The sequence below is a fragment of the Hyla sarda genome, chromosome 10 (assembly GCF_029499605.1).
Source record: "Hyla sarda isolate aHylSar1 chromosome 10, aHylSar1.hap1, whole genome shotgun sequence".
Classification (NCBI taxonomy): Eukaryota; Metazoa; Chordata; class Amphibia; order Anura; family Hylidae; genus Hyla; species Hyla sarda.
In genome coordinates, this window is record NC_079198.1 from 102,165,171 (window position 1) to 102,182,056 (window position 16,886).

At 41.8% G+C, this 16,886-nt stretch overlaps 1 long non-coding RNA gene across 2 annotated transcripts in view; it reads right to left on the minus strand.

The window, feature by feature from the left end:
- Positions 1 to 1,246: 1,246 nt before the first annotated feature.
- LOC130293527 (uncharacterized) overlaps positions 1,247 to 16,886 on the minus strand; it is a 94,203-nt gene continuing 78,563 nt past the window's right edge. For both annotated transcript variants that reach the window (XR_008848238.1, XR_008848237.1), the window contains exon 5: positions 1,247 to 1,572. This is a non-coding gene — a long non-coding RNA (uncharacterized LOC130293527). The remainder of the gene's footprint in view (positions 1,573 to 16,886) is intronic.

Consider the following 16,886-nt stretch of genomic DNA (forward strand, 5'->3'; position numbering starts at 1 on the left):
TGTTATCCTACTGCTTGTTTCTTTCTTTCTGCTTACAAAGCACCTTGCAAACCAAGTGCATCAGTAACCCCCTTCTCCCTTCACATGTTATCTGGTACTGTGCTGTGCTATTTATCCCCCACCACAGTGCGTGTTCAGCCTAGTGCACTTTTCCCAACACTTTGTCATGGCATGTGCTTTGATTGGCCAGAGAAGTAAGGATAATGTGTACTACTGGCAAACAGTATAGCTCTAGCCCCACCTCCTGAAATGAAAAGAATAATAAATAGACATGCACCATAGAAGGGGCTCTCAGAAGTACAATTACAGCAACGAGAGCACTAAAATCACCTTGTCACAACTCAAAAGGGTTAATCTAACAGAACTATGCAGATTTATAAATATCTTTTGAAAGGACAGGTACACTTTCATGTGTGTATTATGCCTAGGTGTTATTTCACCTAGGAAAAAAGCCACTGCAGTTTTTGATGTGTTTTTTTTTTGTTTTGTTTTTTAAAGCTAATGCCAGAAGTGAATTCAGCAGGGATGACAAGTATCAGTCCTTTCTCTACATTTGTCATCTGCCTTTAAAAAAGAAATATAAAGCAAAAACTGCAGTCTTGGAAAAAAAATGTGTGAAACCTTTAAATCAAGAACATTGCTGTAGACAGAAACATGTGTGAATGCATTCTGCACCTATGTCTGCTTTCTGTAAAAACCTGGTCATAAATATCTCTTAAAGGGGTACTCTGGTGGAAAACTTTTCTTTTTTTCCCCATCAACTGATGCCAGAAAGTTAAACAGATTTGTAAATTACTTCTATTAAAACATATTAATCCTTCCATTACTTATTATTTTTCTTTCACAACCACAGTGCTCTCTGCTGACACCTCTGTCCATGTCAGGAACTGTCGAGAGCAGAAGAAAATCCCCATAGCAAACATATGCTGCTCTGGACAGTTCCTAAAATGGGCAGAGGTGTCAGCAGAGAGCACTCTGGCCGTGACAGAAAAGAAATCCCAAAAGAAAAGAATTTAGTCTGTAGTACAGTCACTAATAAGTACTGGAAGGATTAAGAATTTTTAATAGAAGTAATTTACAAATCTGCTTAACTTTCTGTCACTAGTTTAAAAAAAAAAAAAAGTTTTCCACCGGAGTACCCCTTTAATACATCTACATAGCATAAATGTACAGAACACATTGATTATATAAATATAGTATTTTAATAATGTAACAACTTTGACCAAAAACCTAATAAATACAACATTTATTCACTAGCACTTACAAAGAGATAGACAACGCCAATGCAAAATCAAACTGCTACACACAAAAAAAAAAAGGAATAGAGAAAATAGTTACCAGAGAAGACAAAACATATTAAAAATAACATGTCTTATATCAGAGAATGGCTTTCATCTCGTCTGGGTACAAGGCTCGTCTGAAATGACTCCAAGACCTCCTTGTGAAAGATGTATTTACAAACGAATAGTATCTCTAGGGATGGACCTTGTAGAACATTGCTTAACCCAGTGCGTTGTGCCTTTTTCCATGTTTGGGCTGAGGATAGAGAAATCTTATTCTGCAGCCTTCATACTTTAGAAAAAAAAAAGACATAACAGATTCATAAAAGCACAGAACTTTTCCCTCCTGGTTTTAAATAAGAACATATGTCTCTCGCTTCACTCAGTGCAGAAATCCTGAAACTCCTGGCATATTAACTTTGCTATTTTTACCCACCCCGAACTTTCCTGTTGCCATGGAGATTCATCATAACATTGGATCGCTGTCTGCGCTGACACAACTGTTCCTTCCTCTGCTCCAGTCTGCTGTTCACATTTTTTTTATATTACATCTGCTTAACCCCTGTAGAGGTCTTAAAATGCTCTGATTGCGTATAAGAACTAAATTGTGCACATTAAACATAAGCACCGAGAAGGAGAAGTCTATGTCATGTTGTAGTTATTGGCAAGATCCATTGCAGCTGCCAGATCCAGGCAAGTTCTCAAAACCTGGGCCCAACATAGATGAGCGAAGTGTTTTGAGTAAAGGATCCACCAATAAAGCTAAAAAGTTACCGTCCTATACATTCTATACATGTTATGATGTTATGAACATTTTCTTATCTACTATAAGGATATGCTCTTTAGATTCTAGTTAAAGAAGATAATCCCCTGTCTGTATGCCTTACTAGGGAATATGGACATCATAGAGGGGTGAGCAAACTCAAATCCTCTATGTATTACATGGACATCTAATCATTACATGGATGACTATTGTAATTCTACTGGCTGTGGTTTCCCTTAACAGAATTAACAATTGGGTAGAGGGTCCTAAGGTGAAAAATTGATTGTTTCTGATGGGACAACCCTTTCAACTGTTATTGCTATTGTGAACGTTTAACTATTGTGATGTTGGGTACCATTGGCAGGGGGTAAATAATCAGGGGAATTGGGAACCTGTTAATCATTGAATTAACGTGTTTTATTCACTCCCATCGCACAAGTATATATAATCCAGCCCTTACCAACACAGTCTGCCTTTACAAACCTTTGTCGCTTTAACCCCTTAAGGACACATGACGTACTGGAACGTCATGTGTCCACTCCCGATCTATAACGCGGGGCCACGGCGTGGCCCCGCGTCATAGCGGGTCGGGCCCGGCCTCTAACAACGGCCGGGACCCGTGGCTAATAGCGCGCGGCATTGATCGCTGTGCCGCGCGCTATTAACCCTTTAGACGCGGCGTTCAAAGTTGAACGCCGCGTCTAAAGTGAAACCGAAAGCATCCCGGCTAGCTCAGTGGGCTGTTCGGGATAGCCGCGGTGAAATCGCGGCATCCCGAACAGCTGACAGGACAGCGGGAGGGCCCCTACCTGCCTCCTCGCTGTCCGATCGCCGAATGACTGCTCAGTGCCTGAGATCCAGGCATGAGCAGTCATGCGGCAGAATCATCGATTACTGGTTTCTTATGAGAAACCAGTGATCAATGTAAAAGATCAGTGTGTGCAGTGTTATAGGTCCCTATGGGACCTATAACACTGCAAAAAAAAAGTGAAAAAAAAAAGTGAATAAAGATCATTTAACTCCTCCCCTATTAAAAGTTTGAATCACCCCCCTTTTCCAATAAAAAAAAAAACACAGTGTAAATAAAAATAAAAATAAACATATGTGGTATCACCGCGTGCGGAAATGTCCAAATTATAAAAATATATCATTAATTAAACCGCTCGGTCAATGGCGTGCGCGCAAAAAAATTCCAAAGTCCAAAATAGTGCATTTTTGGTCACTTTTTATATCATTTAAAAATGAATAAAAAGTGATCAATAAGTCCTATCAATGCAAAAATGGTACCGTTAAAAACTTCAGATCACGGCGCAAAAAATGAGCCCTCATACCGCCCCATACACGGAAAAATAAAAAAGTTATAGGGGTCAGAAGATGACAATTTTAAACGTATTAATTTTCCTGCATGTAGTTATGATTTTTTCCAGAAGTCCGACAAAATCAAACCTATATAAGTAGGGTATCATTTTAATCGTATGGACCTACAGAATACATATCATGTGTCATTTTTACCGAAAAATGTACTACGTAGAAACGGAAGCCCCCAAAAGTTACAAAACAGCGTTTTTTTTTTCAATTTTGTCGCACAATGATTTTTTTTCCCGCTTCACCATAGATTTTTGGGCAAAATGACTGACGTCATTACAAAGTAGAATTGGTGGCGCAAAAAATAAGCCATCATATGGATTTTTAGGTGTAAATTTGAAAGAGTTATGATTTTTTAAAGGCAAGGAGCAAAAAACGAAAATGCAAAAACGGAAAAACCTCCGGTCCTTAAGGGGTTAAAGAGCTCCTCAATTTCCAGAATTCTCCTGTAATAGGACACCACCACTGCAGTAAGTCATTTTATAAAATGTCTTCCCAGAAAATGTCTTCCCTCCTCAACCTTCCACAATCAACTCTGAGTGGTGTAATTGAGAAGTGAAAGCATCTAAGAACCAAGGCCACTCAGTCACAAAGTAGAGACCACATAAAGTTATGCTGTGGGGTATAGTGCAAAAAGTCTCCAATGCCATGCTAACTTAAGAGACCAAACCTCATCTGACAATAAAAACTGTGCCCCGTTGGGAACTTCATCACGTACGTTTTTATAGCTGAGCAGCTGCATTGAAACCTTATTTCATGATGCCAAGTGTCGGATGAAATAGTGTGAAGCATGCCACCATCAGACTCTGGAGCAGTGGAAACGTGTTCTGTATAGTGACAAATCGCTCCTCATTTATTTCTATGCTGCTCTAATGAGCTCTACCCCTACATGTACTGCATCTCACAGATACAGAGCAAAATCCTGGTTGGACAGTCACTGAGGAGCAGAGATCACCACACACAGTGACTGTCCGACCAGGACCTGCCCTGTATCTGCTACATGCTGGAGGTGTAGGACCTGTGATGATGTCACAGTCATGTGACCAGTACATGTGGTGGCGGAATTTAGCAGTGCAGAATAGAAAAAAATGTTGCTAAACGACTGGTGATGATGATTAACATGTGACAGGAGTCGGGTGGGCAGAAGACTGCACCAAGGGGCTGTAAACACCCACAGTGCACCAAAGCACTTCATTTGCTTATTTGCATTTTCAAGCAGAACTTGGGAAAAGGGCCACAGTGGTAAAAAAGGTAAACAGAATTGGAATCAGCGTCATCAGTACTATTACCCTGATGTTGGTGAAAGATTGACTTTAAAAGGGTTGTTTGGGCAAGAGTTAAATTTGCTCCTGGGCTCAGGGGCTGTATTAAAATAATACTATATTCACCTCCTCTAATCCACCAAAGCTGCTAGGCCAATGTGATTGGTCTTCCACTGGTCCTCTTTTCTTCTGGATAGTGTGCCATTTCATCCCCACAGCCAATCCGTGACCACAGCAGTAGTGTAAATAAAGAGTCTGCCAGCTGCATATCTACCTGAGGACAAAAGGATTAGGCAATGGAAATACAACAGGCCCCTCTAAAAGGAGAATGACTGGGAATGGCACACTACCCAGAAGTAGAGAAGACCAGCAGAAAACCAGGTGCATTGGCCCGGCAATTATTATATCCCCTGTCCATATGCTCCACATGGGCTTCAATGTAAAAAGGGAGTGTCTTTGCTTTTTAAGTAAATACATCCAGTTTTTCCCATATCTTGTACAATTTCGGATATGCTATAGTCCAAACATTCTCATAAAGCAAACCTCGGCTGTAGATCAGCTGTAGAAGAAACTTTCATAAAGTTATTTGTTGACAGAGGAGCAAAGGTTTCCTTACGCTTCATTTAAGCTGAGGTCGTGGAGGGAGTTTTCAGGAAGTTTATCTATATGCAATTGCAACACACTCAAAGTTGGCGCACGCATCCTGTGCATGTGTATATATAAAGATAAACAAAACAAACAATTGTCTGAGATCAAAAAATACAAAGGATAAACAGACTGTTCAGAATTACTGCTGGAAACCCTTTGTGCTTGATGTGGTTTTGTTCAATATACATTTTTGGTAGCAATAACTAAAGCATTAATGTTACATTCATGAAGATTCAGAGGGTCTCCCTTAGCTTAAACAATTTATTGTATTTTATTTCAGAAATTGACATAAATTGCAGTGAAAATCTATCCACAGGACTGGGCCTGTATTTAAATAGGAGAAAAAAAACTCTACTTACCCAGTCCTCTGCTGGAGCCCCCGTTCTTCATTAACCGTCCCCACACGCATGCGCGACTGATCTCTTAAGCCTGCTTTTGAAACGTTGTGCCGAACCTGCCAGCTCACCCAATTACTGGCTGAGAAGGAACCCTGCTGTGGCCAGTGATTGGCTAAGTGGGCAAGTCTTGTGTCGGAAGCAGGCTGAAAAGACAAACATCGGGGGATCGGAATAAGAACGGGAGCTGCTGCAAGACCATTGGGGGACCAGTAGGCGAGTATGTTTTTTTTTTTCTATTTAACAATGGCCCCAGCACTAAATTATTAATTTGTTTTTTTACAGAGCTGGAATACCCCTTTAAGGAAACTTTCATCAACCTTTATGGGATTTACATAAAGTACATATAATAGATCCTTCTGCTTTTCTTGACCATTTCTGGCTGCTATAAGCAGGTTGGATGGAGCCAGGAAGCCCTCATTCTGGAGATAGGTGTGGCCCTACGTGTCAGACATTTATTACATATCCTGTAGATATGTCATAAATGTCAAGACAGAAATAACTATGTTTCAATTAGTGATGGCTGTGGGCATCAGAATTTTATCTTTTATTTTATTGTGCAATTGCAAGGGATTTTGGAGCTCTGTACTTAAAAAAATTAAGCTTCAAATCTTTAAGCAGTTAAAGAGGAACTCCGATACATACGTTGTTATCCCCTTTCCACAGGACAGGGGATAGGTGTCTGAACATGGGGTGCCAGGCAGAAGATCACGGGGGGTCTCAGCGGTCGAACCCCCCACGATCAGACACTTATCCACTATTCTGTGGTAAAGGGATAAGAACGTATGTATTGAAGTCCCCCTGTTTTTTGTTTGTTTTTTAATGGACCTTTATTCAAACAATGAATTGCCAGGAGTTAAAGGGGTACTCCGCCCCTAGACAACTTATAGGGGATAAGATGTCAGATCACCGCGGTCCTGCTGCTGGGGACCCCTGGGATCCCCGCTGCGGCACCCCGCTGTCATTACTGCACAGAGCGAGTTTGCTCTGCACGTAATGACGGGCAATACAGGGGCCGGAGCATCATTACGTGACGGCTCCGCCCCTCATGATGTCACGGCCTGCCCACTCAATACAAGTCTACGGGAGGGGGGCGTGGCGGTCGTCACACCCCTGCCATAGACTTGCATTAAGGAGACGGGCCATGACATCACGAGGGGCGGAGCCATGACATCACGCTGCTCCGTCCCCTGTATCGCCCGTCATTACGCACAGAGCGAACTCGCTCTGTGCAGCAATGATAGCGCAGTGCCGCTGCGGTGATCCCGGGGGTCCCCAGCAGCGGGACCGCGGCGATCTGACATCTTATCCTCTATCCTTATCCCCTACCCCCCTTTAAATAGGTGAACAGGTTGGTGCTCTGTAGTTACAACCTCACTGTTTGTAGTAGGGACTGGGGTTGTTGGATGGGAAAAGTCCTTCATGTGCAAATTAATGAGATAAGAGTTATAAGCCATTGACTAATGGAATGGAAACCTGATAAAGAGACCCTAACACCATTGTAAACACAGGCTCCTTTTTAAACTGCTGTTATGACACGGCAGTGTGATACCTTTCAGAGGAGCCGGGGAGACGGTGCTGCTTGCACCGTCTTTTTCTCCCGCTATTCCTGTCAAAAAACAATGGCGCCCGACGGACCCCATAATAGTAAATGGGAGCCATTGTTGCCCATTGTGCCCCGTCATGAGAACTACCATTAAAGGTACAAAAAAAAAAAGGAAACTTTAATGGATACCACATAGTATTTTGCGGTATACTGCTCTATGGAATAGAAAAGCAGCCTGCACGTTCATAAAAAAATAAAATATGAATACATTCCAATGTAAACCCCCCCGACGGAGAGCAAAATTACATTTTTTTGGCCTTTTTTTGCTATAGGGGGTTTAAGGATACAATGACAATATATGACTTCGTTCATATTTTGCATATAAATTAGCAGGAGAAAATCAGCAGAAAAGTACACACTTGTGAACGTACCCTGGCACCAAGAACACAGTTTGAAAAGTGACTTACTCTCACAATGGTAAAAAAAACTAAAAACACGCAGGTTAATAAGCATTGCATGAACTTGACCCAGGAGTCTGTATGTACATTCAAGTATCCCAGTCATGGGTAAATCAAGTTGTAAATTGTTGTACAGCAACGTGAGTCAATATAAATGTTAGAAAATGTAACTGTGCTGAATAAAGATAGGTTTGTTGATATGTGAAAAGACAAAAAAAAAATATACCAAATTTTACATTTTAGTAAACATTTCAAAAACTTTTCCCATCAGTACACATTTTTAATGAGACTTTACTTTTGGATATGCAAACATGTCCTGAATTCTTCCTTTCTTCTAAGACGAGATCAATAAAGAAGTCACAAACTTACTAAAATACCATCAGATCAAAGCAACGTCAACGTATGGAAGATTAAAAAAAAACGTGCAATCACAGCTCATAAAGTAAAGCAGTAAAACAAACAAATAAATAACAGCGTACACCATCAAGGCAGAAAGGAAACATTTCCACAAGGAGGGACCTTCTCGTAACCCGTTCTGTGATGGAACCTATCATCTCCTTGCTTGCATAGTTTACTTCAGTCTAGTGCCAAACCATGTTGTAATCTCCGAGTGTAATTATTTAACTTGGAAGGAACAACTGTGAAGTGGATGTTAGCAACGAGCTATCTGTGCACTAAATATGAATAAAACCGTCTTAGTAAACGAGGTGGTGATGCAAGACGGCCTGGTGAGAGCAGGGGTAATAAAGTTTAGACACAAACAACATGTGAAGAGAAAGCTTGTATGAGGTGGACTTAAACAAAAACATCTGCTCCCTCAGTGCGTCTTCCAGGTATCATAATTCCACACTCACTGTCTCGGCTGATAAACGGACACATCTGTGCTTTTCTGAGCCTGTGGTTATGGGTTATGAGCATTCATTCTTTTGAGTTAGATAATGATGTGTCTCTGCAGATATTATGTCTGGTTCAGCAATTTGTGCATGACTGGATGGTCCTTTTCAAAGACAAATCTCATAAGAACCTTCTCATTGCTTGCATTCATGCAACGGTAGTTTGTGTCCTTCAAAAGAGTTGTTCATGGAAACAAGGAAATGTTTGATAAAGGGGGCAACACATAGCTCAACAAAAATGTTCCAGAAAACTAAATAGTCTTTAATGATTTTGCAGATGTAATTAGAGAAAATGGCATTGTGCAGCTTTTCTATTTTAGTTCTTCTAGGAAATTATTATAGTTTGTAGCATTGGAAACAACATCGAAAAACAAAAAAGATGCATTTCACATCGGTGAACTGTAAGTCTTGAGTTACTAGTCTTCCAGGTCCATGGATAACACACAGCCATCAGTGAGTAGCAGCAAGACATATAAGATTCCTCAGGAAAAGTCCATTGGAAGAAACATCCGACACTCATGATGAAGGCTAAATCATTAAAGGTTGTCCCATCCCATTATTTGGCTTTCTGGCCACCTCCAGCATGTTTGTGGCCACCTGAGAAGTTCAGGAAAGATGGTAGCAGCTAAAATGGAGAGGTCACGCAATATGTGTAACTTCTATTGAATTTAAAGGGGTTCTGCCATCCGGAGGTCCGCTCGCAGCGTCCGGAAGTTTATTACTCCGAACGCTGTGTGTGGGCTTCCGTGTTCGAGGCCACCCCCTCGTGATGTCACGCCTGCCCCCTCTTGACGGAAGTCTGCACACAGCATTCGGAGTAATAAACTTCCGGACGCTGCGAGCGGAGCTCCGGAAGGCAGGGCAGCGGAGAACCCCTTTAATAGAAGTTGCACATACGGTGTAGCCCTATAAGCTACATTCTTTACCTAACTCTGGGAGTTACATAAGCAGTGTAGCTTGTGGGGCTATGCCATGTGCACAACTCCTATTTAAAGGAAATCTGTCATCAGAATCACCTGCACTAAACCTGTTACACAGGCTTGTAGTGCGGGTGATCCTGATTAAAACGCTCCTTACCTGGTTAAAAATGGTTCAGCGGTTCTTAAGATATCTATATTTTTAGTTTTCTGTTATTCCCTGGCTTGGAACTCAGTGGGAGGTGTTATCATCTCGGACTCGGCCACACGTCATTCTAGCTGGGCGGAGCTACCTCCCGGCTCATGAATATTCATGAACTTATCCACACAAATATATCTATATATAACCTGCTTGTTCCTTCAGTTTGTGAATAAAAACACCCTCCGTCCCTCCCTTCCTCCCACCCCCGGCTTTTCACTCATGCAGTCAATCTTCTTACTTGTATAGGGCCGCAGCTCGAGTGAAGTCGGGGGGGGAGAACGCCGCTTCCGGGTGTACGGAATGCGGCGCATGCGCGGCCCTCCCCACCAGACCGAGAAAAAGGAGTTAGACCACGAGGATAAGTTCATGAATATTCATGAGCCGGGCGGCAGCTCCGCCCAGCTAGAAAGACGTGTGGCCGAGTCCGAGATGATAACACCTCCCACTGAGTCACAACCAGGGAATAACAGAAAACTAAAAATATAGATATCTTATGAACCGCTGAACCATTTTTAACCAGGTAAGGAGCATTTTAATCAGGATCACCCGCACTATAAGCCTGTGTAACAGGTTTAGTGCGGGTGATTCTGATGACAGATTTCCTTTAAGTCGATGGGAGTTACACTAATTGTGTGACTTTCCTGCTTCGGCTGCCTTCCGGTTTCCTAACCACCTCTGGCAGCCACATACAGGCTGGAGGTGGCAGAAAGAGCAATTGACAAGATGGGATAACCCCATTAAGTTCTGTTTTACTTAACAGCCTATCATAGTGGGACTTATTGCACTGTTAGGACTACGCTTTCTGGATTATAACAAAACACAGGACTAACTCTAAATAGACTTTTAAGTCTTTTACAGGTATGATAAATGGGTGTTCAGACTTATGAGTGTACTGCAGCTCCGTTATTTAAGCTGGGTTTAGATGTAGTACTGTATTTGGGACATTATTTTAACCAAAACCAGGAGTAGTCTAGGACACAGAAAAATGTGCAAACCTTAATTAGTTTTAATTGTCAGTCTGTTTCACTTTTGGTGAGGTAAGGTACCAAACAGTGACCTTTGTATAGACATCCCTGTGCACGTTACTTCAATAAAAGGTGTCATTGCATGCTAGCAAGTGCCCCTGCCCCTATCCTAAGGTAAGAGCAGACATAGGCAACCTATGGCACTGCAGATATTTTTGACTACAAGTTCCATGATACTTTGTCCGCATTTTGGCTGTAGGAGCTTCATGGGAGATGTAGTCCAAAACATATGCAGTGCTAAAGGTTGCTTATGCCTTGGTTAGAACATCAGTGTAATCCTGGCAAACCTCATAAGACATAAACACAGGTAGTGATAAGGAAAATAGGGGAAATCTGGACACCAAAAAAGGTTTATATTTCACTGTTGGCCCCCAGGGTCCGCTACAGCTCCAACTGGGATATCTCACAGGTGATTGGCTAAGACAAGTCCATCTCAGAAGAAGGAAGAAAAGTTAAAAGCAGGGGACTGAAGACATCTCAGCGAAAGCTCCAGGGTGACACAGCAACATATTTTCATGCCATATCCAGCAACATATAAACTTTTTTTGGTGCCCGAATAACTACTTTATGAGCAAACTCTATATGCATTGTAATAGTTGGCATAAGTAGTTCTCAACATGGATCTGTTCCTCATGATTGGGAAGCACTTCAAGGAGAAATGGGACTACTTAAAAGACGCTTTATTGAAAGCAACAGAAAATTGCACTAGACTTGACAGTAAAAGCAGAAAAAGGAAGAGACCACTGTGGTACTCAGCAGAAGTGGCCATAATCATAAAAAAACTAAAAACTAGCATTTAGTAATTATAAAACAACCCAGAGCAATGAAGATAGGGAAATCTACAAGACTAGTGTTACGCCTAGCGCTCCGGGTCCACGCTCCTCCCCGGAGCGCGTACGGCGTCTCTCTCCGCAGCGCCCCGGTCGGTCCCGCTGACCGGGAGCGCTGCACTGTCATGGCCGTCGGGGATGCGATTCGCACAGCGGGACGCGCCCGCTCGCGAATCGCATCCCAGGTCACTTACCCGTTCCCGTCTCCTGCTGTCATGTGCTGGCGCGCGCGGCTCCGCTCTCTAGGGCGCGCGCGCGCCAGCTCCCTGAGACTTAAAGGGCCAGTGCACCAATGATTGGTGCCTGGCCCAATTAGCTTAATTGGCTTCCACCTGCTCCCTGGCTATATCTGATCTCCTCCCTTGCACTCCCTTGCCGGATCTTGTTGCCCTTGTGCCTAGTGAAAGCGTTTTGTGTGTCCAAAGCCTGTGTACCAGAACTTCTGCTATCCACCCTGACTACGAACCTTGCCGCCTGCCCCCGACCTACTGCTACGTCCGACCTTGCTTCTGTCTACTCCCTTGTACCGCGCCTATCTTCAGCAGTCAGAGAGGTTGAGCCGTTGCTAGTGGATACGACCTGGTCACTACCGCCGCAGCAAGACCATCCCGCTTTGCGGCGGGCTCTGGTGAAAACCAGTAGTGACTTAGAACCGGTCCACTAGCACGGTCCACGCCAATCCCTCTCTGGCACAGAGGATCCACCTCCTGCCAGCCGGCATCGTGACAACTAGGCAGAAAGAGTCCAAGCAAGTTATAAGAACTTCTAAAGCACAGGCAGAAGAAAAACTAGCTCAGTCTGTGAAAAAAGGGGATAAGACATTCTTCAGATATATAAATGAAAAAAGGAAATTAAAACAAGGAATAACTAAATTAAAAACAAAGGAAGGAAGGTATGTAGAAGAGAATAAGGGGCTAGCTGCCTTAATGAATACTTCTGTTGAGTTTTTACAGAAGAAAAAGAAGGAAAAGGACCTCCATTAGAGAGGAAGACTAATGAATCGTTTGATGCGTATGTCTTTACAGAGGAAGAGGTTCTATGTTTGCTTTCTAAAGTGAAGACAAATAAATCACAGGGGCCTGATGGGATACACCCAAAATTATTAAAAGAGTTTAGTGGTGAGCTAGCAAAACCGTTAACAGATTTATTTAACCAATCAATGGTAACAGGAGCCGTCCCGGAAGATTGGAAATGAGGAAATGTTGTGCCCATTCACAAGAAAGGTAGTAGGGAGGAATCAAGCTATTATAGGCCAGTAAGTCTGACATCAATAGTGGGGAAATTGATGGAAACCCTACTAAAGGATAGGATTGTGGAACATCTAAAATCCCATGGATTGCAAGATGAAAAACAACATGGGTTTATTTCAGGGAGATCATGTCAAACAAATCTTGTAGATTTTTTTTGACTAGGTGACTAAAATAATAGATGGAGGAGGGGCAGTAGACATCGCATATCTAGATTTTAGTAAGGCTTTTGACACTGTCCCACATAGAAGACTTATCAATAAACTACAGTCATTGAGCTTGGACTCCAATATTATTGAGTGGATTAGGCAGTGGCTGAGTAACAGACAACAGAGGGTTGTAGTCAATGGAGAATATTCAGAGCATGGTCTTGTCACCAGTGGGATACCTCAGGGATCTGTACTGGGACCAATATTGTTTAATATCTTCCTTATTGATATTACAGAAGGTCTCGATGGTAAGGTATGCCTTTTTGCTGATGACACAAAGATATGTAACAGGGTTGATGTTCCTGGAGGGATACGCCAAATGGAAAAGGATTTAGGAAAACTAGAAGAATGGTCAGAACTCTGGCAACTGAAATCTAATGTGGATAACTGCAAGATAATGCACCTGGGGCATAAAAATCCTCAGGCAGAATACAGATTATTTGACACAGCCCTTACCTCGGTATCTGAGGAGAGGGATTTAGGAGTAATTATTTCAGAAGACTTAAAAGGTAGGAAGACCATGTAATAGAGCAGCAGGGAACGCTAGCAGAATGCTTGGATGTATAGGGAGAGGTATAAGCAGTAGAAAGAGAGAAGTGCTCATGCCGCTGTACAGAACACTGGTGAGACCTCATTTGAAGTATTGTGCGCAGTACTGGAGGCCGTATCTCCAGAAGGATATAGATACTCTAGAGAGAGTTCAAAGAAGAGCTACTAAACTAGTACATGGATTGCAGAATAAAACTTACCAGGAAAGGTTAAAGGACCTTAACATGTATAGCTTGGAAGAAAGAAGAGACAGAGGGCATATGATAGAGACTTTTAAATACATAAAGGGAATCAACACGGTAAAGGAGGAGAGCATTTTTAAAAGAAGAAAAACTACCACAAGAGGACATAGTTTTAAATTAGAGGGGCAAAGGTTTAAAAGTAATATCAGTAAGTATTACTTTACTGAGAGAGTAGTGGATGCATGGAATAGCCTTCCTGCAGAATTGGTCGCTGCAAATACAGTGAATGAGTTTAAACATGCATGGGATAAGCATAAGGCTATCCTTCATATAAGATAGGGCCAGGGACTATTCATAGCATTCAGATTATTGGGCAGACTAAATGGGCCAAATGGTTCTTATCTGCCGACACATTCTATGTTTCTATAGCACACAGTAAAGCAGGGCTATTAAAAGGATTTAGCACAGTTTTTTGGCTGAAATATGCCGCAAATTATTAGTGATACCTTTTCGGATTGTTTACACATGATTTTTACTTTGCACCATGCTCGTCACTTTCTTTAAATAGGGGCGTGGTCTTTGTAAAAAGGGGTGTGGCTTAAATTGCACTAAAAAAGCGTTAATATGTGCCAAAAAACAATGAGTAAGTCAGCTAGTAGGTGGTGCAGGCTTAGAGTAGACAGCTTCAGATGTGCCAGATTTTCAAGCAGCCTGAGTCATTTTTAAAAATCTTGCGCAATCTTAGACTACCTGTCTAAGTGTACGCTTCTTCAGAATTAGCCAGTGTTAAAACATCTTTTCCACGTGTTTCATATCTCTAGGATACGGTTTCTCATATTTTAGAGGAAATGCTCTTAAAGCATCACTATCATTAAAATTAACTTTCAACACAGACTATAAAGCGCATCAGTCAGATCAAGTGGCCAGCCAGGGAAGGAAATGCGATATTGTGCACATTATCTTGCTATATCTTGTGATTGGAGGGGGTCTCAGCACTGACACCCCAATCAATCTTAACTTTTGACATAACAAAAGTAAAATTTAATGCGCTCATATGTAGCAATAGAATTGAAAACAATAGTGTATGAGTAAAATAAAGAATATATGTAAAAAACATTTTTGTAGTTATATGAAAATAGAGTAAAATTATTCATAAAAAATGAAAAGGACCAGAGGTATAAAATTACATATAGTGATGCATACAAATAATATTGTAAATACGGACAATATTTATATGTATGGTATATGTATACATTGGTTAAGAATAGTAGGGTGACAGTGGCATTATATAAAAAAAAAAAAAACACCTTTGGCAGGGTATGCTACTTTGATATACCTACAAAAATGTTTTTTACATATATTCTTTATTTTACTCATACACTATTGTCTCCAATTCTATTGCTACATATGAGCGCATATGTGTATATACAGGTATAAATTCTACACATCTTTATAAACCCTTCTGGTGCATAATATACAGATATATACACTCCCAGAAAATATTTCCAAACAACTTGACATATCGCTATCATCTGTATCCCTTATATTATTGTCTTTTAGCACTGTATGTTTGTACCTGAGGAAGGCACTCACTGTGTGCCGAAACGCGTCGTCCATTGTTTCAAATAAAAATATTAATTGTCCTGTGCTGGCTTGAGTCTTCCCCTTTGTGACCACGTTTGTGCGCAGCGCCTCTAAGACCGTATTTTCTCCATTTTTCACGTAAGATGTTTTTGGCGTCTCCCTCTTGTGTTTCATTGAAATGCCTGGAAATTGCAGTGTCTCTTTTATTTTTTATGTCGCTGACATGTTCCAGCATTCGCTTGCGTAGTTCGTGTATAGTTTTACCAATATACCTAAGACCACAGGAGCACTTGACGACATAAACTAATGCAGTTGATGAAATTTCTAATCTTTTTCTACGCTCTGTTTGTTGACCATAACGGGACTGATGGAGTTTTCTTCATATATTCACAGGCTCTGCAATGTCCACATGCAAATGATCCTAACACTGAGTTTCTATTAAGCCAAGTGGTAGCGGGGGGGGGACAGGGGAGAGGTGACTATGTTTGACCATATCCCCTATGTTCCTACCTTTACAGTAGGTAATTTGCAGATATTCACCCACATACGAACATAGATCTTTGTCCATTAATAGAATTCCCCGTGACGCTGTAATATCTCGCTCACTGGTCCTGACATGTTGTCAAACGTGCTAATGATTCTGCATACAGCGGAATCCTCTTTCTTTTGTTTGGGGATCAATAATTGTTCCTTTGGGGTAGATCTAGCCATCGTGTAGGTGGATGATAGGATGTGGTCAGGATATCCCCTCTCTCTAAATCTCCCTCTCCAATCTCTCGCCTGTGTCACAAATTCTGCCTCCTGTGAACAGTTCCTCCTGATGCGGAGATATTGCCCTTTCGGGATCCCCCTTTTAAGGGTGCCTGGGTGGCAACTTTCCCACCTCAGGAGTCTGTTTGTTGAGGTGGTCTTACGGAATACAGATGTATTGAGACCCCCTTGCCCATTTGAAATGGTAAGATCCAAAAATGCTAAGGACTGTTTGTCCATAGTATAGGTGAAAGTCAGACCAATGGTGTTAAGAGTTAATAAGTGCCATAAATTCTTTGAGCTGTGGAATTGAACCTGTCCATAAGATGAATACGTCATCTATGTAACGTTCCCATTGAGGGGCTAACTCACTGAATCTTTCCCTCTTCTCAACAAACGCCATAGTTGTCTGCCACCAGCCCAACTATCATCCACCTCAATCCCATCAAGTTTGGACAACAGGTCCATGGTGCCCCGAATATAAGATGGGAGAGAGGTGACAAAATTTCTCAAGACTTTGTCCACATATACATCCACATTCTGTGTGATACTGCCTATGCCCTCCACAATAGGGTGCCCCTTTAAGGGGACCGTGCCCTTATGTATCTTGGGCATAGCATAAAACATGGGGGTAATGGAAGCAGCAGGACATAGAAATTCATATTCCTTATCATCAATCAGTTTTTTAGTTTTGGCTACCAGCAAAATATTGATAAGTCTTTCTTTACATCTTGCAGTGGGATCCTGTGCTAGGATCTCATAGGATTCCCTATCCTCCTAT